This window comes from Macrobrachium nipponense, chromosome 29 (genome assembly GCF_015104395.2).
Source record: "Macrobrachium nipponense isolate FS-2020 chromosome 29, ASM1510439v2, whole genome shotgun sequence".
Lineage (NCBI taxonomy): Eukaryota > Metazoa > Arthropoda > Malacostraca > Decapoda > Palaemonidae > Macrobrachium > Macrobrachium nipponense.
The window spans coordinates 73,054,560-73,080,697 of NC_061092.1; the positions used below are offsets into that span (position 1 = coordinate 73,054,560).

A 26,138-nucleotide genomic window follows, 5' to 3' on the forward strand; every position below is an offset into this window, starting at 1 on the left:
AACCTTTATCGTTCCTGCCGAATTCCTTAGCCATCCTGGGTGAGTGTACCGATCCTAAGGTAACCTGCGTACTACCCTAGGGTATTTTGGACAACCTTAAATAATTATTGTCGTATTCTATGGATTTTATGAGAGCCATAACGTTTTAGGTACCAGTGATTAATAGCCGATTGGCAAGGGAAAAATTGCAAGTACCTACTAATAAAGCCACGATGTAAACTGCTGTGCGTACCTAGGGTAAAACATCACAGGCAGGCCAAACAGGCCACCTACAATCAACGCTTGCCACCCTCCGAAAAAGTACATTATAACGCGTCCTGACACCGGAGATGGGCATCAGTCGCGACTTGTTGTTGGTGAGAAACGGAGCTAAAGACCTCTACTCTCCTTTCGAAGTAAGTATTTTCTCCAAAGTTAGAAATTAAGGCCAAATTTTAAGATTTAAACAGAGGGTAGTGAAAAGGGTGGCTACGGCAGTGGAAATCTCACCAAAACGCTTTAGAAATTTTTACTTACAACTAAAAATGTTTCGAAGATTGACGCTATCTTGATGTTTACGGAGTCGCTTGTGTCAACAAACTTCCCATTTCCTGTGCTAAATCTGCACACCACTTGTACCCATAGACGCTGGGGCACTTTCATCACAACAATCGTAAACACTTCTTACCAGCACTTATTCAAGGGACTACGGCATTCTTTGCGGCATTTTGCGCTCTTCAATTGTTTATCAGTGTTGTCAATTGGTAGGTATGTGTTTACCCTCCAAAACTAGGTATAAGACTTACACAAAACGGGGAAGAATAAGTGAAATTAGCGTATCTATTTGTTATTATATATACGTACATATTACAGCAATTTTATCATTACTGCATTACTATGACAACTAGAATTCATCGAAACAGTTTGTAAATGCATCGGCGTATTGTGTGACGCTGCACTAGATTGGCAACGATGAGTCATTTTTCCTCATGTCGTCTGCTCGTAAGTATACATCCGAAACATTTGTAATTTTTGGGGGTTAATTTGGTTCCATAAAAGGGATAATAGACATGAATTAAATAAACATTTGAAGTAAAGTTAAACTAAATATTGAGTAAAGTAACAATTAAGGGAATAAGCTTTGCATCTCATAATCAGTGTTGTCGTCTGCTGCTCGTAACTGTGTTTGCGGAGTGAGTGCTTAGGAACCAGGAACCACAGCGTGGTTCAAGTGCACTGTGGAGTGAATTAAGACCAAAATGTGTATTAATTACAATCAAATAAGCACTGTGGAGTTTCAGTTGTGATGGCAGTAAGGATAAAAACCACCGATTACAAGGTAAGAATGAATTCAGTTCCAACCATAACCCCGGGAATAACAAGTTTCATACTTTCACTAATATAGGCAACAAAATGTTGTTTTATTGTGCTGATTACAACTGCAATCTTGAGTAAGATCAATAAACGTTACATATATACGCTAACATTGTTCAAATGAGTGCTGGGAAGGCTGGGGAAAGAATGGTGGCCGTCACTGATGAGAACCTTCCATGCAAAATGTAGCCGCCATATTTGATTTCAAAACTGCCTTGAAAACATATTTTACGAAGAGCTCACATGCTTATTTTGTTCGTATGGGGCTTTCATATATCACATTATGTTGACGAACTTCAGTCTTTTAAATGGTATGCTTAGAGTTGCAATTGTATTCATGTTTCACCAATTAAATATCGAGTGAATAAGACCCGTCCACCGTGATGAGGGTTGGCCTGCCGTGGTGTTCTACCCTAATTTGATTTCGGGAACGTAGCCTAGTACCTAGCTAATACTTGCAATATTAAACGTCTTTTAGTAGACATAACGAAAAGAAGCATAGGAAAAAACATCAAGCGGTAAAGGGGAGACCGTTGTGGGAAACCATAGTTTTTTGGGGTGGGTTGGGGGAAACTCCCTCAAGTGTAAACTGAGTCCGAAACTTCAGTAGGGTAAAGCACCGCTGTGCGGGCACTTGCACGGAGTAATGAGCCACTTTTTCACTCGATATTTCATCTGTGAAACAAAAATACAATTCAATATTTAAGCATACCATTCAAAAGTTTGACATTTCAGCAACAAAATGAGATATGGGGGAAACACCGTAGTGGATCCATTGTCATCGTGTGGATCAGCCTTATTCACTCGATATTTAATTGGTGAAACAAGAATACAAATTACATCTTTAAGCATACCATTCAAAAGATTGAAGGGTATTTCTATACTATAAGTATTCCACATCATTTGTCCCCGCAAATATGAAAGCCACCAGGAATTGGGGCGTCGAATGTAGGGTAGAATATCACGACAGGCCAACCCTCATCACGGTGGACGGGTCTTATTCACTCGATATTTAATTGGTGAAACATGAATACAATTGCAACTCTAAGCATACCATTTAAAAGACTGAAGTTTCGTCAACATATTGTGATATATGAAAGCAGCCCCATACAAACTAAAATAAGCATGTGAGCTCTTCGTAAAATATGTTTTCAAGGCAGTTTTGAAATCAAATATGGCGGCTACGTTTTGCATGGACGGTTCTCATCAGTGACGGCCACCATCTTTCCCCAGCCTTCCCAGCACTCATTTGAACAATGTTAGCATATGTATGTAACGTTTATTGATCTTACTCAAGATTGCAGTTGTAATCAGCACAATAAAACAACATTTTGTTGCCTATATTAGTGAAAGTATGAAACTTGTTATTCCCGGGGTTATGGTTGGAACTGAATTCATTCTTACATTGTAATCAGTGGTTTTTATCCTTACTGCCATCACAACTGAAACTCCACAGTGCTTATTTGATTGTAATTATACACATTTTGGTCTTAATTCACTCCACAGTGCACTCGAACCCACATTGCTGTTCGTGTTTCCTAAGCCCACTCACTCCGTAAACAAAGTTACGAGCAGCAGACGACAACACTGATTATGAGATGCAAAGCTTTATTCCCTTAATTGTTTACTTTACTCAATATTTAGTTTAACTCTACTTCAAATGTTTATTTAATTCATGTCCATTATCCCTTTTTTTGCAACCAAATTAACCCCCAAAAATTACAAATGTTTCGGATGTATACTTACGAGCAGACGACATGAGGAAAAAATGGCTCATTGTTGCCAATCTAGTGGAGCGTCACACATATGCCGATGCATTTACAAACTGTTTCGATGAATTCTAGTTGTCATAGTAATGCAGTAATGATAAAATTGCTCTAATATGTATATATACTACAAATAGATACGCTAATTTCACTTATTTCCCCGGTTTTGTGTAAGTCTTATACCTAGTTTGGAGGGTAAACACATACCAATTGACAACACTGATAAACAATTGAAGAGCGCAAAACGCCGCAAAGAATGCCGTAGTCCCCTTGAATAAGTGCTGGTAAGAGGTTGGTTTACGATTGTTGTGATGAAAGTGCCCCAGCGTCTATGGGTACAAGTGGTGTGCAGATTTAGCACATGAAATGGGAAGTTTGTTGACACAAGCGACTCGTAAACGATCAAGATGCGTCAATCTTCGAAACATTTTTTAGTTGTAAGTAAAAATTTCTAAAGCGTTTTTGGTGAGATTTCCACTGCCGTAGCCACCCTTTTCAGTACCCTCTGTTTAAATCTTAAAATTTGGCCTTAATTTCTAACTTTGGAGAAAATACTTACTTCGAAAGGAGAGTAGAGGTCTTTAGCTCCGTTTTTCACCAACAAGAAGTCGCGACTGATGCCCATCTCCGGTGTCAGGACGCGTTATAATGTACTTTTTCGGAGGGTGGCTAGCGTTGATTGTAGGTGGCCTGCTTGGCCTGCTGTGATATTTTACCCTATTTCACCGTGTTTAGTACGAGCCCCTGGGGGTTAATTACAGTCGTCTGAATAAATATTACTTAAGGTTCTTGTTCAGGAGGTAAAACTGCATAGAAAAACCGCAACTGCCATAGTCTAGGCTACCGTGGAATAGTAATATAGATCTACCAGTTGAAGTTTTGTCAACATAATGTGATATATGAAAGCACCATATGAACTAAAATAGGCATGCGAGGTCTTCTTAAAATATGTTTTCAAGGCAGTTTTTAAATCTAGCTAATATGGCGTCCACCGAATGAGGTGCCGTTCATAACCACAAATGATCCAACATCTTTCCCAACCTTCTCAGCACTCATTTGAACAATGTTAGCGTTTATAGGGTAAACAACCGCGGACGATCCATCGTCATCACGCTGGCCAGGCCTTATTCACTTGATATTTAATTGGTGAAACAAGAATACAATTACAACTTTAAGCATACCATTCAAAAGATTGAAGTTTCATCAACATATATGAAAGCCCCATACGAACTAAAATAAGCATGTAAGCTCTTCGTAAAATATGTTTTCAAGGCAGTTATGAAATCCAATATGGTGGCAATCGTGTGGCTGGCCCGTCTAACCACGGACAATCCACAATCTTTCCCAGCCTTCCCAGCACTCATTTGAACAATGTTAGCATATATATGTAACGTTTATTGATCTTATTCAAGATTGCAGTTGTAATCAGCACAATAAAACAACATTTTGTTGCCTATATTAGTGAAAGTATGAAACTTTTTATTCCTGGGGTCATGGTTTGAACTGAAATTCATTTTTACCTTGTAATCGGTGGTTTTATCCTTACTGCCATCACAACTGAAATTCCACAGTGCTTATTTGATTGTAATTATACACATTTTGGTCTTAATTCACTTCCTAAGCACTCACTCCACAAACACAGTTATGAGCAGCAGACGATTACACTTTGAGGTGCAAAGCTTTATTCCCTTAATTGTTTACTTTACCCATTATTTAGTTTAACTTTACTTTAAAATGTTTATTTAATTCATGTCTATTATCCCTTTTTTTCAACCAAATTAACCCCGAAAAATTACAAATATTTCGGATGTATACTGACGAGCAGACGACTCGAGGAAAAATGACTCATTGTTGTTAATGCAGTAACGATAAAATTGCTGTAATATGTATATATACTATAAATAGATACGCTAATTTCACTTATTTCCCCGGTTTTGTGTAAGTCTTATACCCAGTTTGGCGGGTAAACACATATACCGATTGACAACACTGATAAACAATTGAAGAGGGCAAAAACGCCGCAAAGAATGCCGTAGTCCCCTTGAATAAGTACGAATAAGTGCTGGTAAGAGGTCGGGGTTACGATTGTTGTGATGAAAGTGCCCAGCTTCTATTGGTACAAGTGGTGTGCGGATTTAGCACAGGAAATGGGAAGTTTGTTGACACAAGCGACTCCACAAACATCGAGATGGCGTCAATCTTCTAAACTGTTTTAATCGTAAGTAAAAATTTCGGAAGCGTTTTGGGGTTGTGGGCACTGAGTTGGCCACCCTTTTCATTACCCTCTGTTTAAATCTTAAAATATGGCCTTAATTTCTAACTTTGGAGAAATTACTTACTTCGAAAGGAGAGTAGAGGTCTTGAGCTCCTTCTCTCACCACCAACAACTCGTGACTGATGACCATCTCTGGTGTCAGGACGTGTTAAAAGTACTTTTTTGGAGGGTGGCCTAGCAGTGGTAGTTGGTGAGTTGGCCAGTCCATGCGGTTGTTTACCCTATGTAACGTTTATTGATCTTACTCAAGATTGCAGTTGTAATCAGCATAATAAAACAACATTTTGTTGCCTATATGGTAAACAACCGACTGGACTAGCCGAGGCACTGACTACCGCGTTTGTGGCCACCCTCCGGAAAAGTACTTTAACATGTCCTGACACCGGAGATGGTCATCAGTCATGAGTTGCTGGCGGTGCGTGGTGCAGCTCGAGACCTCTACTCTCCTTTCGAAGTAAGTATTATCTCCAAAGTTAGAAATTAAGGCCATATTTTAAGATTAAACAGAGGGTAATCAAAAGTGTGGCCGTACGCAGTGCGCACTACCTCCATGATGCTTTCGAAATTTTTACTTACAACTATAAATATTTCGAAGATTGACGCCATCTCGATGTTTGCGGAGTCGCTTATGTCAACAAACTTCCCATTTCCTGTGCTAAATCTGCACACCACTTGCACTCATAGATGCTGGGGCACTTTCATCACACCAATCGTAAACACCGACTTCCAACCACTACTTTTTTAGCGAAACTACGATCTTTGGTAGAAGAAGAAGAAGAAGCGTGCACTAGATAATTATTTAAATAAATAGTTAATCAGCAGTATAAAGTCATGAATTGCATAAATATTTTTACATATTCATGATTATTAATTTGAAAATATCATTGTTGAAAAAGTAACTAGATTCATGACTCAAATATCAACAGTTTTGCTTGTGAACGGTACCTCCGGCGTTCTTCGCGCTCTTCAATTGTTTATCTCTGTTGCCAATATGTGTTTACCCTCCAAACTGGGTATAAAACTTACGCAAAACTGGGTAGATAAGTGAAATTAGCGTATCTGTGTGTAGTATATATACATATCACAGCAATTTTATCATTACTGCATTACTACAACAACTAGAATTCATGGAAATAGTTTGTAAATGCATTGGCGTATGTGTGAAGCTCCACTGGATTGGCAACGATGAGTCATTTTGTCGTTGTCTGCTTGTATGTACTTCAGAAATATCTGTAATTTTCGGGGTTAATTTGGTTGCAAAAAAGGGATAATAAACATGAATTAAATAAACATTTTGAAGTAACAAAGTAAAGATAAACTAAATAATGAATAAAGTAAACAATTAAGGGAATAAAGATTTGCACCTCATAAACCGTGTACTCGTGTGCTGCCCGTAACTGTGTTTACAGAGTGAGCGTTTAGGAACCAGGAACCGCAACGTAGTTCATGTGCTATTTGGAGTGAATTAAGACCAAAATGTGTATAATTACAATCAAATAAGCACTGTGGAGTTTCAGTTGTGCTGGCAGTAAGGATAAAACCACCAATTACAAGGTAAAGATGAATTTCAGTAAAAACAATGACCCCGGGAATAAGAAGTTTCATACTTCACCAATAGGGGGAAACACCGCAGTGGAGCCATCATCATCGCGGGGCTCAGCCTTATTCCCTCGATATTTAATTGGTGAAACAAGAATACAATTACATCTTTAAGCATACTTTTCAAAAGATAGAAGTTTCGTCAACATACTAATGTGATATATGAAAGCCCCATATAAACTAAAATAAGCACGTGAGCTCTTCGTAAAATATGTTTTCAAGGCTGTTTTGAAATCCAAATTGGTGGCAATTGTGTGGCTGGCCAGCCTAACCACAGACAATCCACCATCTTTCCCAGCCTTCCCAGCACTCATTTGAACAATGTTAGCATATATATGTAACGTTTATTGATCTTATTCAAGATTGCAGTTGTAATCAGCACAATAAAACAACATTTTGTTGCCTATATTAGTGAAAGTATGAAACTTTTTATTCCTGGGGTCATGGTTTGAACTGAAATTCATTTTTACCTTGTAATCGGTGGTTTTATCCTCACTGCCATCACAACTGAAACTCCACAGTGCTTATTTGATTGTAATTATACACATTTTGGTCTTAATTCACTTCCTAAGCACTCACTCCACAAACACAGTTATGAGCAGCAGACGATTACACTTTGAGGTGCAAAGCTTTATTCCCTTAATTGTTTACTTTACCCATTATTTAGTTTAACTTTACTTTAAAATGTTTATTTAATTCATGTCTATTATCCCTTTTTTTCAACCAAATTAACCCCGAAAAATTACAAATATTTCGGATGTATACTGACGAGCAGACGACTCGAGGAAAAATGACTCATTGTTGTTAATGCAGTAACGATAAAATTGCTGTAATATGTATATATACTATAAATAGATACGCTAATTTCACTTATTTCCCCGGTTTTGTGTAAGTCTTATACCCAGTTTGGCGGGTAAACACATATACCGATTGACAACACTGATAAACAATTGAAGAGGGCAAAACGCCGCAAAGAATGCCGTAGTCCCCTTGAATAAGTACGAATAAGTGCTGGTAAGAGGTCGGGGTTACGATTGTTGTGATGAAAGTGCCCAGCTTCTATTGGTACAAGTGGTGTGCGGATTTAGCACAGGAAATGGGAAGTTTGTTGACACAAGCGACTCCACAAACATCGAGATGGCGTCAATCTTCTAAACTGTTTTAATCGTAAGTAAAAATTTCGGAAGCGTTTTGGGGTTGTGGGCACTGAGTTGGCCACCCTTTTCATTACCCTCTGTTTAAATCTTAAAATATGGCCTTAATTTCTAACTTTGGAGAAATTACTTACTTCGAAAGGAGAGTAGAGGTCTTGAGCTCCTTCTCTCACCACCAACAACTCGTGACTGATGACCATCTCTGGTGTCAGGACGTGTTAAAAGTACTTTTTTGGAGGGTGGCCTAGCAGTGGTAGTTGGTGAGTTGGCCAGTCCATGCGGTTGTTTACCCTATGTAACGTTTATTGATCTTACTCAAGATTGCAGTTGTAATCAGCATAATAAAACAACATTTTGTTGCCTATATGGTAAACAACCGACTGGACTAGCCGAGGCACTGACTACCGCGTTTGTGGCCACCCTCCGGAAAAGTACTTTAACATGTCCTGACACCGGAGATGGTCATCAGTCATGAGTTGCTGGCGGTGCGTGGTGCAGCTCGAGACCTCTACTCTCCTTTCGAAGTAAGTATTATCTCCAAAGTTAGAAATTAAGGCCATATTTTAAGATTAAACAGAGGGTAATCAAAAGTGTGGCCGTACGCAGTGCGCACTACCTCCATGATGCTTTCGAAATTTTTACTTACAACTATAAATATTTCGAAGATTGACGCCATCTCGATGTTTGCGGAGTCGCTTATGTCAACAAACTTCCCATTTCCTGTGCTAAATCTGCACACCACTTGCACTCATAGATGCTGGGGCACTTTCATCACACCAATCGTAAACACCGACTTCCAACCACTACTTTTTTAGCGAAACTACGATCTTTGGTAGAAGAAGAAGAAGAAGCGTGCACTAGATAATTATTTAAATAAATAGTTAATCAGCAGTATAAAGTCATGAATTGCATAAATATTTTTACATATTCATGATTATTAATTTGAAAATATCATTGTTGAAAAAGTAACTAGATTCATGACTCAAATATCAACAGTTTTGCTTGTGAACGGTACCTCCGGCGTTCTTCGCGCTCTTCAATTGTTTATCTCTGTTGCCAATATGTGTTTACCCTCCAAACTGGGTATAAAACTTACGCAAAACTGGGTAGATAAGTGAAATTAGCGTATCTGTGTGTAGTATATATACATATCACAGCAATTTTATCATTACTGCATTACTACAACAACTAGAATTCATGGAAATAGTTTGTAAATGCATTGGCGTATGTGTGAAGCTCCACTGGATTGGCAACGATGAGTCATTTTGTCGTTGTCTGCTTGTATGTACTTCAGAAATATCTGTAATTTTCGGGGTTAATTTGGTTGCAAAAAAGGGATAATAAACATGAATTAAATAAACATTTTGAAGTAACAAAGTAAAGATAAACTAAATAATGAATAAAGTAAACAATTAAGGGAATAAAGATTTGCACCTCATAAACCGTGTACTCGTGTGCTGCCCGTAACTGTGTTTACAGAGTGAGCGTTTAGGAACCAGGAACCGCAACGTAGTTCATGTGCTATTTGGAGTGAATTAAGACCAAAATGTGTATAATTACAATCAAATAAGCACTGTGGAGTTTCAGTTGTGATGGCAGTGACGATAAAACCACTGATTACAAGGTAAAAATGAATTTCAGTTCAAACCATGACCCCAGGAATAAAAAGTTTCATACTTTCACTAATATAGGCAACAAAATGTTGTTTTATTGTGCTGATTACAACTGCAATCTTGAATAAGATCAATAAACGTTACATATATACGCTAACATTGTTCAAATGAGTGCTGGGAAGGCTGGGAAAGATGGTGGATTGTCTGTGGTTAGGCTGGCCAGCCACACAATTGCCACCAATTTGGATTTCAAAACAGCCTTGAAAACATATTTTACGAAGAGCTCACGTGCTTATTTTAGTTTATATGGGGCTTTCATATATCACATTAGTATGTTGACGAAACTTCTATCTTTTGAAAAGTATGCTTAAAGATGTAATTGTATTCTTGTTTCACCAATTAAATATCGAGGGAATAAGGCTGAGCCCCGCGATGATGATGGCTCCACTGCGGTGTTTCCCCCTATTGGTGAAGTATGAAACTTCTTATTCCCGGGGTCATTGTTTTTACTGAAATTCATCTTTACCTTGTAATTGGTGGTTTTATCCTTACTGCCATCACAACTGAAACTCCACAGTGCTTATTTGATTGTAATTATACACATTTTGGTCTTAATTCACTCCAAATAGCACATGAACTACGTTGCGGTTCCTGGTTCCTAAACGCTCACTCTGTAAACACAGTTACGGGCAGCACACGAGTACACGGTTTATGAGGTGCAAATCTTTATTCCCTTAATTGTTTACTTTATTCATTATTTAGTTTATCTTTACTTTGTTACTTCAAAATGTTTATTTAATTCATGTTTATTATCCCTTTTTTGCAACCAAATTAACCCCGAAAATTACAGATATTTCTGAAGTACATACAAGCAGACAACGACAAAATGACTCATCGTTGCCAATCCAGTGGAGCTTCACACATACGCCAATGCATTTACAAACTATTTCCATGAATTCTAGTTGTTGTAGTAATGCAGTAATGATAAAATTGCTGTGATATGTATATATACTACACACAGATACGCTAATTTCACTTATCTACCCAGTTTTGCGTAAGTTTTATACCCAGTTTGGAGGGTAAACACATATTGGCAACAGAGATAAACAATTGAAGAGCGCGAAGAACGCCGGAGGTACCGTTCACAAGCAAAACTGTTGATATTTGAGTCATGAATCTAGTTACTTTTTCAACAATGATATTTTCAAATTAATAATCATGAATATGTAAAAATATTTATGCAATTCATGACTTTATACTGCTGATTAACTATTTATTTAAATAATTATCTAGTGCACGCTTCTTCTTCTTCTTCTACCAAAGATCGTAGTTTCGCTAAAAAAGTAGTGGTTGGAAGTCGGTGTTTACGATTGGTGTGATGAAAGTGCCCCAGCATCTATGAGTGCAAGTGGTGTGCAGATTTAGCACAGGAAATGGGAAGTTTGTTGACATAAGCGACTCCGCAAACATCGAGATGGCGTCAATCTTCGAAATATTTATAGTTGTAAGTAAAAATTTCGAAAGCATCATGGAGGTAGTGCGCACTGCGTACGGCCACACTTTTGATTACCCTCTGTTTAATCTTAAAATATGGCCTTAATTTCTAACTTTGGAGATAATACTTACTTCGAAAGGAGAGTAGAGGTCTCGAGCTGCACCACGCACCGCCAGCAACTCATGACTGATGACCATCTCCGGTGTCAGGACATGTTAAAGTACTTTTCCGGAGGGTGGCCACAAACGCGGTAGTCAGTGCCTCGGCTAGTCCAGTCGGTTGTTTACCATATAGGCAACAAAATGTTGTTTTATTATGCTGATTACAACTGCAATCTTGAGTAAGATCAATAAACGTTACATAGGGTAAACAACCGCATGGACTGGCCAACTCACCAACTACCACTGCTAGGCCACCCTCCAAAAAAGTACTTTTAACACGTCCTGACACCAGAGATGGTCATCAGTCACGAGTTGTTGGTGGTGAGAGAAGGAGCTCAAGACCTCTACTCTCCTTTCGAAGTAAGTAATTTCTCCAAAGTTAGAAATTAAGGCCATATTTTAAGATTTAAACAGAGGGTAATGAAAAGGGTGGCCAACTCAGTGCCCACAACCCCAAAACGCTTCCGAAATTTTTACTTACGATTAAAACAGTTTAGAAGATTGACGCCATCTCGATGTTTGTGGAGTCGCTTGTGTCAACAAACTTCCCATTTCCTGTGCTAAATCCGCACACCACTTGTACCAATAGAAGCTGGGCACTTTCATCACAACAATCGTAACCCCGACCTCTTACCAGCACTTATTCGTACTTATTCAAGGGGACTACGGCATTCTTTGCGGCGTTTTGCCCTCTTCAATTGTTTATCAGTGTTGTCAATCGGTATATGTGTTTACCCGCCAAACTGGGTATAAGACTTACACAAAACCGGGGAAATAAGTGAAATTAGCGTATCTATTTATAGTATATATACATATTACAGCAATTTTATCGTTACTGCATTAACAACAATGAGTCATTTTTCCTCGAGTCGTCTGCTCGTCAGTATACATCCGAAATATTTGTAATTTTTCGGGGTTAATTTGGTTGAAAAAAAGGGATAATAGACATGAATTAAATAAACATTTTAAAGTAAAGTTAAACTAAATAATGGGTAAAGTAAACAATTAAGGGAATAAAGCTTTGCACCTCAAAGTGTAATCGTCTGCTGCTCATAACTGTGTTTGTGGAGTGAGTGCTTAGGAAGTGAATTAAGACCAAAATGTGTATAATTACAATCAAATAAGCACTGTGGAGTTTCAGTTGTGATGGCAGTAAGGATAAAACCACCAATTACAAGGTAAAGATGAATTTCAGTAAAAACAATGACCCCGGGAATAAGAAGTTTCATACTTCACCAATAGGGGGAAACACCGCAGTGGAGCCATCATCATCGCGGGGCTCAGCCTTATTCCCTCGATATTTAATTGGTGAAACAAGAATACAATTACATCTTTAAGCATACTTTTCAAAAGATAGAAGTTTCGTCAACATACTAATGTGATATATGAAAGCCCCATATAAACTAAAATAAGCACGTGAGCTCTTCGTAAAATATGTTTTCAAGGCTGTTTTGAAATCCAAATTGGTGGCAATTGTGTGGCTGGCCAGCCTAACCACAGACAATCCACCATCTTTCCCAGCCTTCCCAGCACTCATTTGAACAATGTTAGCGTATATATGTAACGTTTATTGATCTTATTCAAGATTGCAGTTGTAATCAGCACAATAAAACAACATTTTGTTGCCTATATTAGTGAAAGTATGAAACTTTTTATTCCTGGGGTCATGGTTTGAACTGAAATTCATTTTTACCTTGTAATCGGTGGTTTTATCCTTACTGCCATCACAACTGAAACTCCACAGTGCTTATTTGATTGTAATTATACACATTATGGTCTTAATTCACTCCAAATTGCACTTGAACTACGTTGAGAAAGTGTTGACAGCGAAGCCATGGCGCAAACAATTTTTGTCTTAATGTACAGGGTGTCCAAAAAGGTAAACAACCGAGTGGACTAGTTGATCCAGTCTTGCCCGCTTGTTGATCCATCCTCCGAAAAAGTACTTTTGCTTACTTCGAAAGGAGAGTAGAGGTCTCGAGGTGTTGCTCCCACCACCGATGACTCACGACTGGTGCCCATCTCCGGTGTCAGGACGCGTTAAAGTAATTTTTGGAGGATGGATCAACAATCGGCTTAGACTGGATCAGCTAGTCCACTCAGTTATTTCCCCTATAACAGAGTAATGCAGTTTTTTGTAGAATGAAGTGCTCTGAATGTAAACTTGAATGCAAAACATTCTACAAAAAAATTGCATTACTCTGTTGCATGGTTTCTGAGCAATAAATACTTCTATAATGGTATTGGAGCTTTATGGACACCCTGTACATACATATGGCTGCCAAAAGCACCGGCGGGCAGATGGCAGATTACTGAATTGTTTATGACAAAAATTTTGTATTTTTTTAAAGCTCTTTTCATTGATTGAAGTCAACATTACTATCTTAACTTTTTTTGTTTTTAATAATTATAATTATGCCTGAAATAAATGTAACCTTTAATCCTTGCATGAAAGGAATGGCAAAATTGCATCGTTGCATTTACAAAGTGTTTCCATGAATTCTAGTTGACATAGTAATGCAATAATGATAAAATTACTCTAATATGTATATATACTACAAATAGATACACTAATTTCACTTATTTCCCCAGTCTTGTGTAAGTCTTATACCCAGTTTGGAGGGTAAACACATACCAATTGGCAACACTGATAAACATAGGAGAGCACAAACAACACTAGGTACTGTTCACAGCAAAACTGTTGAAATTTGAGTCAGGTATCTAGTTACTTTTTCAACCACGAATATTTTCAAATTAATTATCGTGAATATGTAAAAAATTTATGCAATTCCTGACCTTATACTGATGTATAACTATTTATTTAAATAATTATGTAGTGCACGCTTCTTCTTCTTTCTACCGAAAAATTGAGAGTTTCCTTGGATCCGAGCCGGAGGGCGTCATTGTTTATGATTGTCATGAAGAAAGTGTCCCAGCGTCTATGGGTACAAGTGTTGTGCGGATTTAGCACATGGAATGGAAAGTTTATTGACACTAGTGACTCCGCAAATATCGAGATGGCGTCAATCTTCTACATCCTTGGTGTTTTAAGTAAAAATTTCGTAAGCGTCATGGAGGTATGTTTACACCGTGCATGGCTAGACTTTCATTAACCTCTGTTTAATCTTAAAATATGACCTTAATTTCTAACTTTGGAGAAAATACTCCGAAAGGAGAGTAGAGGTCTCGAGGTGTTGCTCTCACCACCAATGACTCGTGACTGGTGCCCATCTCCAGTGTCAGGACGTGTTAAAGTACTTTTTCGGAGGGTGGATCAGCAAGCGGCCAAGACTGGATCAACTAGTCCACTTGGTTGTTTCCCCTATAGGCAACAAAATGTTTTATTGTGCTGATTACAACTGCAATATTGAGTAAAAGCAAATAATTGTTCAAATGAGCACTGGGAAGGCTGTGAAGAACATGTCCGCCAGTGTGTGCCTGGTGTCAGCGAGACGATACCATGCCATATTGGATTAGAAAACTGCCTTGAAAACATATTTTATGAAGACCTCACATGCTTATTGTAATTTGTATGGAGGTTTCATATATCTCATTTTGTTGATGAAACTTCAATATTTTGAATGGTGTGCTTAAATATTGTATTGTATTTTTGTTTCGCCGATTAAATATTGTGTGGAAAAGTGGCTCATTAGTTTGTGCAAGTGCCCACACAGCGGTGCTTTACCCTACTGTGAAATAAGATTTTAACTGTCATTTTTTTAACGTGCTCTGCTGTCAGTAAGGGGGTGGCGGAATGGGGCTTCGCACCTTATCCACATTTTTAAAGATTCTTGGCAAGCTCGTATAAGGTAAAATACTGAAAATCGGAAAGTGTGGCCTCAATTTGTGACTTGGGAGAAAAAAAACCTCCTTGAAGAGGGAAGTAGAGGTCTCGAGTTGTTGCTTCGACTGACTCTGGCTCTTGACTAATGTCTATCCTGGGTTACAGGATGTGTTGAAGTAATTTTTGGGGGAATGTGGTTGCACTACGGTAGAGGTTGGCCATTTGGTATTTTACCCTATATTGGCAAGCGGTAATGTTGCTCTGTGCGCGCTAGCCACGGGGGTTACAGAAGTTTAACAATTAGGCACTCTTCTTACAAAAAAGGACACAGCTAGTCTAGACTAATATTCCAACATAACTGTGACTTTAAACGCCTTACTCGTTATTGCAGAGTGACCTACCACTTTACATACAAATGGAGACATCATGTATGTACTGACGTGCCCTTCGTGGGCACTGTTGATCTGTTTGAACACATGCTTCAGCACTGGCTGTGACCTAACCAAAACCAGGCAAAACCTAACTTACCTAGAATATCGTGTTCTGACCTAAACTTAACAAACCAACCTAACCTTTCTTAGGGCGCCGTGCCCTTACTTGGTGGGGGACGAAGCCCCCAAAGTTGAAATGGTAGCCAGAAAATTTATGCATTTCTGATGTTCACTTGGACGGGACTAAAGATCTGCTTGAACAATGTTTTCGGCACTGTTACAACTTAACTAAACAAACCCAAAGCACAGTTATTCATAATGCAGGGACATTAGACTTACATAAAAAAATTAATGTACAACTTACCTTATTCAAAATTGTTGCTGTCCAACAACCATGAAGGCATCGGTCTTGGCTTCTTTAAAGCGGGTGGGGGAAGTTTTTTTTTTTTAAATGTAGTTTCCTTTTTAGTTTTTTAAATAAAGAACAAAAGTTTATTTACTTCAAATGAATTTTTTAGACTCATGTATCCTCACAAAAAGAGAAATCATTTTAGGCTTATAGTTTTTCATTTGTTCATGAAACTTACCTGTCAGATATATATATAGCTGTATTCTCCGACGTCCGACAGAATTTCAAAACTCCCGGCGGCACACGCAGTGGCGGCCAGGTGGTTAGTACCCATTCCCGCCGCTGGGAGGCGGATATCAGGAATCATTCCCATTTTCTATTCAGATTTTTCTCTGTCGCGGTAGTGAAAACACCTGTTTCCACTACCTCCGCCTAGGATTTTGAAACTTCATTAGCCGCTTAAGTATCCTACTTATTTTTTTTTTGAATGATTGACTTGGATTTGTGGCTAGGCATACGCTATCATAAATTAATAAAAATTTTTTCATTGCATATGATGTCTGAATCTAGTTAGCCTAGTTTCAGACTTTGTTGTCTGCAACGGGTAAGGGGAGGCTACCGAAACCTTCGGTAGACACTCGCTTAGTATACATGATGTTTACATGTTTTCTTTGTTGAAAGATCAATGTAATTAGTGTAATGTTGACTGAATTCCGAAAGAGACGTATGATTCGTATGTACGCAAATTAGAGCGTGATAGAATCAGGAGGTCTTCCTCCACAGTAACAGAAGTTAGGATAATGAACCAACTAACCTCCAGTAGACTTTATTTTGCCTAACCCTGTGGTATGGCTTACGGGCCTAGAGGAAGTTCTGTGAGACGTAATGCCCTTTCTATTATGGTGGATTACATCAAGTAAGCTTGAAAAAGTGCTCGCTCTCCAATCAGTGTTGTGAGTGTAGTGATGTTGATTTTGCCCCTAGGGTTGTGGAGGGGGCGTCAGATCGGCCTTATAATGCCTCTAGGTCTAGACCTCTGTCGGACTCCCAGAACACAGGAGAGGGGCATGTCGAAAGCCGAAGGAGGGTTACGAGGAACCCCCACCGATCTGGCGTCCCTTCGGCAAGACCTGAAGACGTTTCTCAGGCTGCCAAAGATCGTGCACGTGCACGAATCCTGAAGGATTGCTTCTCGTCCTCCCCGTACAGGGGTTGGAGCTCTCGGAAGGACTCGCGCCCTTTAAATAGAAGCTTATTGAGGAGGACGCTTCACGTCCTCTCTCTATTGTCGTGCGATTGTAATCGCCGCCTTAACAATTTGACGACTTTCCAAACACATGGGGAGAAGAAGAAGGAAATAGGAAGAACGCTGTTAAGCGCCCAGATCGCCTTAAATCTCACTTACTGTGAAAAGGAAGAAGGCGTACCCTAAGGCGTCTTTTGAGTGCGTTTTCTGGAAGTGTCGATGAGCGTGACAGAGACGCAAGATGTCGCACAAGCGGCCGCCGTCTTTGTCAGGAGTTGCGAACTTCCATTTAATACTCGTCAGGACGACGATCACCGTACATCGGCTTATGACTAGCACGCTTCATGAGCGGCGCTCCCCTTGAAGGCAGGACGCTTTTGAGGACGCTTTTCGGGACGCCTCCGTATTGATAAGCAACAGTCATGTCGAAGTTTTACCAAGACGTACGGGAGAAACCTTGGTTTCTTAATAAGAATCTTATCGACGTTTGGGTATGATGGCGGATAGGAAATATCTACTTCCTTCCGTAAACCCTAGAGATGAAACAGGAAATTCGTCTCTTCCGCGATTTATGAGGAAATTACGAAGATTTAAAGAGTTCCTGGATTAACTTCCTTACTTAAGGAAATATATTCTCTTTCTATCGTTCTATTAACGAAAAGAACGAAGATAGTAAAAGTTTTTTCCTTTCTCTATCTGCCTCGGCAGGGAAGAAGGTAGTAGAGTATCTGCTGTATGATAATACGATACGGTCAAATCATAAGCACATACCGTAGTTACTTCTTTGCTGTGCAACTCTATTACCAGTATCCTTACAGGATTTCCTAGGAAGGATTACGCTTAAAGGGATTGTTATGACAAACCTAATTAGCTTCTAGATTTATCGAAGTCTTGTTTTCGCTTAAATATACATTAATAAGAACTTCCTGAAGTTCGATAATAATTTTATAAGATTCCTTTATGAATGGAGTAGCTGGCAACTCTGGAAGAGTAAGGCCAGACAGCTAACGGAGGGGGCTGATATCGCTTAGACCAACGCAGTAACCATCTATTGCTCAGTCATGAGAGGTCGGTCCTGCGGGATGGAATGACTAACCGTATCTCTCCCCCTACAATCGCGGTCTTAGCGCCTCGGATTGAGGGGATAGTTAAGCAAACATAAATAAAATATTGTCTGCCTTTTGCTAAGATACGTTCAATAAGAAAGATATTCCAGCCTTTCAATGCTGATTACCGTAGGTAACATTATTAAAGGAATCTAACGCAGCAGAACACTATATATTATATAATGTTCTCATGCTACGAAAGCATGGCTTATTAGAGTACATGCTTAGTGAGAAGATGAATGTAGTAGAGAATTCACTTTTAAGTCTACGGTATGGTCAAGTCTTTATGGCCTTTCATGCATCAGGGCGCTCGACAAGATCCTCTCTGAGATGCCCTTGGTGTTCTAGGCAACCAATACGCTCGGTAAGACTCTCGCGAGGACGTCTCTTGAAGATGCTCAACGTCCTACGCATTGAGACGTGAGGAAGCTTTTTGCCGATGTCGACGTCCTACACGAAGAGACGCTCATCAGGACGCTCTGGAAGACGCTCGACGTCATAAACATTGATAAGCTTTTTGGAAGACGCTCGATGTCTTACACATCTGGACGCTCGCCCAGGACGCTAGCGAGGCGCTCCGCCAGGACGCTAGCGAGGACGCTCGCCAGGACTCTAGCGAGGACGCTCGCCAGGACGCTAGGCGAGGACGCTTTTGAAGACGCTGGCATCCTACACGTCAGGACGCTCGGTAGAGCACTGGCCAGGACGTTCTTCAGAACGATAGGCGTCCTACGCATCAAGACGTTCGGCAGGATTCCTGCAAGAACGCTCTTCAAGAGGGCGTGTCGAAGTAGAGGAAGGAGTTTGGTCTCGTCAAGATGTCTACTTCGCTTTCTACGAAGGGAGCGTTCAATAGAATCCATCACTTGATGAATTCCAGGAAAAACTGTAAGCAGATTTCGGTGTCATAAAACGCCATCGTTCCTGACTTTCGGGATTGGCGCTGCCGAAGGGGAACATTAAGGTCCTTCCTGTCGTAAGCCAGTCTTCTGATTAGGATCTTGCCCCTTCCTCGATTTCTGCGGGAATCGGGAGAAAACTATATGCTCGAATTCCTGGATTACTTTCTGTCATGTAAATGGGTTAGTTCTCATTGACAAAGATCTTCATAACATTTTATCGCTTAAGCGGATAAGCTCTCATTAACAAAATTCGAGAGAGCTCTCATTCATTAGAGAGAATTTTATGTTCAAGTGACTACAATACTTACGTATTTTATCTTTGCGTCATATTACTAATGTAGGGTTCAAGTCATATACGCATATCATGGTTACCTCTACAGATGGCAACCGAAAAGACGATTATTGTAAATGTATTTAATCGGTCCTTCCTGCAAACTTCAGGAGTTTCCGCTGTAAGGACAACGCTAAAGGTATTGTTACAACAACACTAACTCAGCGTCGGCATCTAGCGAATTATGTTCGCTTAAATATGCCTGCTTGAGAATTTCCTTATCGATAATAGTAACAAACCTATTCCTTCGTAGAAGAGAGTAGCTGGTAACTCAGGCAGAATAGTGCGAGACGAGAGGTTGCTGTCATTGTGGATGACGCAGTATATTTAATCGGTTACTCCAGGCAACTTTCCAGGAGTTTCCGATTTAACATTTGGTTAATTAAGCGTAATGTTACGACAACACAAAATCAGCTTCTGTATTTAGCGAATTTTGTTTCGCTTAAATATGCCAACTTGAGAGTTTCTGTTCAAATAATGTAAAATCTATTCTTAGATGAATAGAATAGCTGGCAACTCGGCATAAGACTGCGAGAAGGTGAACATAAGCTGCTGCCTGCTGCCTGTGACTGTCACAGTGTCACCAACTCAGTATCAGGTAGCTCGCTGTTAAGTTCTGTCGGTTACGTCTCTCTCTCCCGCGGGATTGATTGACGAACCATATCTCTACCCTACAATCATGACTTTCGCCTCGGGTTGAGGGGATTTTCTAAGTAAATCATGAATAAACACGACTTCCTATTGCTAAGAAATTTTCAACAGAGATATCTCTTAGACCTGTTCAGCGCTGCTTACCGCACTGTAAACAGAATTCTGTACGAGTTTACCGCGGCATAGCACTATAATAATGCTCTCCACTGCCTTATGCAAAGCGCAGCCTTATTAGGGAAGGAAGCATGCTTAGTGAGGGAATGGATGAGTCTGCTGGGACCATTTCCTCGCTGGAGAAGCTTGTTTCCCTGAATAGACTGCAATTCAGACCTCTACAGGTTTTCCTGCAGGAGGACTGAAATAACATCAAAGATCTAGAAATAATTCTAAACATCTCTCAATGGGTTGACGATCACCTCAGGTGATACCGAGAGGGTGCCAGGCATCCGGACAGAGGTACAGAGGTCCTGGCACATAATATAAGAGAATTGGAAGCAATTTGGTTGGCTCTCCAGTTCCTCGAAGAGTGAGTTTTTGGTCGATTGGTCCAAATCATCTCAGCTAATTTCGCAGCTCTCTCATATCCCAAGAAGAGAGAGATGGTTTATCGACATAGGCACGGAACGTAACGATCCTCAAGAGGTTCGTTACACTATTGCACGTCCGTGCGGATCTTCTCGATCGGTCGGCAGCAACTACTGACGTCTGAGTAATCCTCGCTTAGAAGTATGTCGAGAGTTGTGGAGACGTTGGAGACGTCCTTTCGTAGATTTCTTCGCAATATTGAAGACGAAGAAGCTTCCTCTACGTTGTTCCCTTATTCTCGATCCGAGAGCTGTAGCAATAGACGCAATCATATAGTATGGAATGGGATAGTTGGTTAGTCTCTTTTTCCCTATTCAAAAGCTTAGGAAAGCTGATAAGATAATCGCTGGCGTCAGAGGGAGCGAGAAAGACCGCTGATCGCCACATGTTGGCCTTCGAGAGGCCTGGCATTATTTCACAGAGGTCCAACGTACCTTCAGAGGGCATTTTCCAAGGACCCTTCCCGAGAGAATCGGTCCTACTCTAACAGCCTCACTTCGAGAGGTACCTAAAACCTCTCCGCTCTGAGTCTGGATGCGTTCAGACTGTCGAGAAGCGAGAGGATCTTCAGATTAATTACAAGTCTCATTGCCAAAGCAAAGCAGTGCTGCATATTTTGCAGTGTACCAATCGGAGTGGGCCGATTCTGGAGATAGTGCAGGAAGAATGACTGCTCCTACACCTCCACCTCTGTGAATTACGTTTACCGTCTTTCCCTTTCCGTCTGAATTATGGGATAAGCTAACAGTCCCAACGATTGTAGAATACGGAAATATGTTGTTGACGGCCTCTAGGCTCAGAGATTCGGATCTGTCAAACAACAAAGCCCTTCACGATCTTTGAGGTCTGCGGAAATCTTGATGGAGCTTAGACGTAGTCTGAAGTTCTTGATGTCAAAGCATTTCGAACCTCTCCTTTCTGTAAACTTAATACACGTGACCAGAAAGGCTAATTTTCTAACCACTCTGTCTACGGTCATTGAGGGTTAGTGAGGTTTTTAAGCCATCTCATAGGTTTTGGGCTTTAAGGAGACATAATTCCGGTTTGTCCTACTAAGCCTTCCGTTTCTTGCTAAGAACGAAAACCCACGTCTAACCCTTGGCCAGAGGCCTGGAGATCAAGGGGATGGCACAAATTATTGGGCAAGAGCCACAGAGAGTCCTGTGCCCTGTCGGGGCTCTCAAGTGTTTTATCTTGATAAAACTAAAAGAAAGTCAAGGTCATTCGGACAATCTGCGGTGTTCCGTAAAAAGACCAGACTTGCCCCATGTCGAAGAACGCCCTGGCGTTATTTTTAAGGAGTCTTTCTAAGAGGCTCATCTGTCATGTTTGAACAAAGATTTGAAACCTTTTAAAGTAAAAAATGCTCACGAGGTGAGGGCGGCGGCCTCGGAAGCATTTCAACAGAGCATGACACTCAGTAATATCCTGAGTGCCACGTTTGAGCGAAGCAACTCTGTGTTCGCTTCACACTCCCGACGGGATGTGAAGACGACATATGAGTCTGCGAGTCGCTAGGACCATACATATCCGTAGAAATATTATTGGAGGCAGGAAGCAGCACGAATCCTATCCTATAGAAAAGGGATAGGTGTGCTTTTAACTTTGAAGGGTTGGTCGCTTGAGGCGCTTTCCCTTTCGTTAGCCTAGAAGTTATGGGACTAACTTCGATAGGTTAGGTCAGGTGGTGGTTTTAGCTTCGTTGCCCTCACAGTATGGTCAATATGGTCTAGTCACATTGTGGTCACGCCCCCCGTTGACAGATCATCTAGAGCGCACCAACTACACAGGTCACTACCTTGTTGGTAACTCTAGTAAAGCAAAAGCAGACTTCGGTGACAGTAATCAAGAAGTCAGCTATGCTAACAGGTAAGGAATCAAGATGTCAATCATCTGCACTTGAGGTGTTTCCTAAATCCTTCTATTCTGTCCCTTCCCACCTCCAATGGTGGGATTCAGCTATATATATATCTGACAGGTAAGTTTCATGAACAAAATGTTATTGTTATGATACAATAAAGTTTGTTCATACTTACCTGGCAGATATATATAATTAAAGTACCCACCCACCTCCCCTCAGGGGACAGTGGTATGAAAAATCTGAATAGAAAATGGGAATGATTCCTGATATCCGCCTCCCAGCGGCGGGAATGGGTACTAACCACCTGGCCGCCCACTGCGTGTGCCGGAGTTTTGAAATTCTGTCGGACGTCGGAGAATACAGCTATATATATATCTGCCAGGTAAGTATGAACAAACTTTATTGTATCATAACAATAACATTTCTTCACTGAAGCTTATTGCTAAGTTACTTCTGTTCATTTCTGTGAATCTGATTAAAATAGTTATCATAAAGACAGTAATTCATTAATGATGCATTAATGTATTACATGAAAATACAAATTGTAGCAAGAACTTAATGACTTTTGTCATTCCAGAAACCATGCCAGAGAATGCAAGAAAAGAAGCTGAGAGCATCTTCAGATGCACCTTGGGAGGATGATTTCCGCTTGCCATCAAGCGTTCGCCCCAGCCACTATGATCTCTATCTGCATCCTGATCTCAGTTCAAAGATGTTTACGGGTTCTTTGACAATTACTCTTGATTCGTTGGAGAGTCGGGACTACTTTCTTCTCCACACGAAGTGGCTGAGAATGTTTATGATACAAAGATCTCAAGAGTTGAAAGTGGACACAATCAGGTAAGGAATCTCCTTTATTTTTTAAATCAGACAGAAATCTCAATGAAACATTCCTTTAAGCTAAAACTACTATATAAGCCTTTGAATTTCCATAAAAATAAAGATCTTTTGGGTAATGTTACCATCCCTTTACAGTGGTTAGACCTATATAGTTCTCCATAATTTAAAATGAATAACTTGAGTGCATTAGAACTTCTTTTTCTGGTCAGTGCTTCCTGCTTTTAGCCTGTCAGTAGAATCTTGATTTTACCTGGCCTGAAGTTGACAGTTTGTTCATGAGACTTACTTGGCAGATATATATATAGCTGTATTCTCTGAAGTCCGACAGAATTTCAAAACTCGCGGCACACGCATGGGCGCCAGGTGGTAGTACCCATTCCCGCCGCTGGGAGGCGGATATCAGGAACCATTCCCATTTTCTATTCATATTTTTTCTTGTCGCCGGCGGTAAACACCTGTTTACAGACCTACGCCCAGGATTTTTGGATTTAAACTCGTTATAAGTATCTGGATTGACTTTTGGTTTTGACTCTGGATTGTTGGGATTGGCATACGCGATAGTGGACTGTTTTTGGATTTTGGATTGGCTTTTGTATGAACGTGATGTCGGGATCAAGTTCAGTGAGCTTCAGAGTGTGTGTGAGAAGTGATTGCAAGGTGAGGCTACCGAAAGCATCGGTAGACCCCACACAGATGTATGGGTGTAGGGGGCATGTTTGTTTGCTAGTTGATCGTTGCATTGAATGCAAAAGTTTGACTGAGGATGAATGGAAGGTGTATGAATCCTATCGGCGTAAGCTAGAACGCGATAGGATCAGGAGGTCTTCCTCTAAAAGCGTTCTACGAAAGGTAAGGGAAGTAACATTTTCGCCTATATTAACACCAGTAGAATTTGCTTCACCTAATCCTGTGTGTTGCCTGAGGGCCCTAGTTCTGTGTCTGGAGAAGGTAATGCCCTTTCTGATTCTAGAGTCATTGCGCACTCTAGAGTCCAAAGTGTTGGCCCTTGAAAACGGCTCGACTAAAGTGTGTGATCGTGCCCCTAGGGTTGTGGAGGGGGCGTCAGATCGGCCCCATAATGCCTCTAGGTCTAGACCTCTGTCGGACTCCCAGACCTCAGGGAGTGGGCATGTCGAAAGCCGCAAGAGGGTTACGGGGGCTCCCCACCGATCTGGCGTCCCCTTCGGCAGGACCTGTTGCTACTTCCCAGGCTGCCAAGGAGCGTGCTCAGGCTCGCATCCTAAAGGACTGTTTTTCGTCCTCCGAGGCGCCCTCCCCGCGCAAGGGGTGGAGCTCTCGGAGTGACTCACGTCCGTTGAAAAGGACTTTTCCTAGGGAGGACGCTTTACGTCCCCCTCCTCTCCCTCGTTGCGGTCGTCGCCTGCGTCGTATGACGCGTTTCCTCCACAGAAGAGAGGTAGGACGTCGTCCGAGGACGACGCTGAGAAGCGCTTTCTCTCGCGCCTCGGAGAGGCAGGTTGCTGTTCCTGTGAGAAGGAAGGAGGCGTCCCCCACCCCCCCGCCCCTCGTCTTCTCGCAGGCGCAGCCCTTCACCTCCTCTCGGTTCTTCACCTACGAAGAGTATTCTTGCGTCGCTTCAAGACCAATTGTTTCGACCTTAATGGCTCGGAAGACTCGCCCAGCAGCAGTTGAGCCTAAGCGAAGGAAGGACGCTAGACTGCCTGTCAAGAGGACGAGGCAGTCTCCTTCTCTGTCTCCTCGTTCGTCGCTGTCTCCGCCCGCGCGTCAGGACGCCTTGAGGAGGCCGCTCGACAGGACGCCTTGGAGGACGCGTTTGAAGACGCTCGGCAGGACGCTTTGGAAGACGCTCGTCGGGTGGCCTTGTTTGACGCTTTGCCTGTGGAGAAGGCTTTTGAGAGCGCTCAGAAGGACGCTTTGAAAGCGAAAGCTGGACGCTTGAGCGTCAAGCGTAAGGACGCTCCTCGAGAGAGACTTAGAGTTTCCTCTCTTGACGCGCAGCGAGGTCAGGACGCTCTTCGTGGTTCGAGCTCTAAAGATCGACAGAAGGTCGGTCGCTTTGAAGAGGCGGATGTTAGTCTTCCTCGAAAGCCTTTGTTGAAGGCTAGACCCGCTGGGCGCACGCCCTCTCCAGAGGTTCTATCTCCTTTGCCTCTTCGGGAGGAAGGAGAACATAGTAGTCCGGCTGACTCAGTGGAGGAAGAACAGCCGTCAGTTTCGTCGGTTTCCGACTACAAGGTGCTGGTACGACTTTTACGTTCCTTGTTTGGGGAGAAGTTCCAGCCTGCAGCTCCTAAGTCTCCGCCCTCTCAGTTTTCGTCTTCGAAGTCGGGCAAGGTTTCGGAAGTGGTGGAGATGAAGACTTCCTTATCCACTAAGAGAGCATTCAAGAAATTGCAGGACTGGATGGAACGTCGGAAGGATCAGGGCAAGTCGACTTTCGCCCTTCCTCCTTCAAGGCTGAGTGGGAGAGGCGGCATTTGGTATGAGACCAAATCGGAAGTAGGAATTAAGATCCCGTCCTCTTCCCAAGGGGACTTTGCTAGTCTGGTAGACGCCCAGAAGAGATCCCTTTTGTCGTCCGCGAAGATTTCTTGGACACCAACGGAGATAGACCATCACATGAAAGGTCTGTTAAAGACTCTGGAAGTCTTTAA

At 41.3% G+C, this 26,138-nt stretch overlaps 1 long non-coding RNA gene across 1 annotated transcript in view; it reads left to right on the forward strand.

Moving 5' to 3' along the window:
* Window positions 1-26,138, forward strand: part of LOC135205979 (uncharacterized) — a 71,682-nt gene continuing 45,544 nt past the window's right edge. Inside the window, exons 1-2 of the long non-coding RNA XR_010312659.1 lie at window positions 1-39; window positions 23,240-23,502. This is a non-coding gene — a long non-coding RNA (uncharacterized LOC135205979). The remainder of the gene's footprint in view (window positions 40-23,239; window positions 23,503-26,138) is intronic.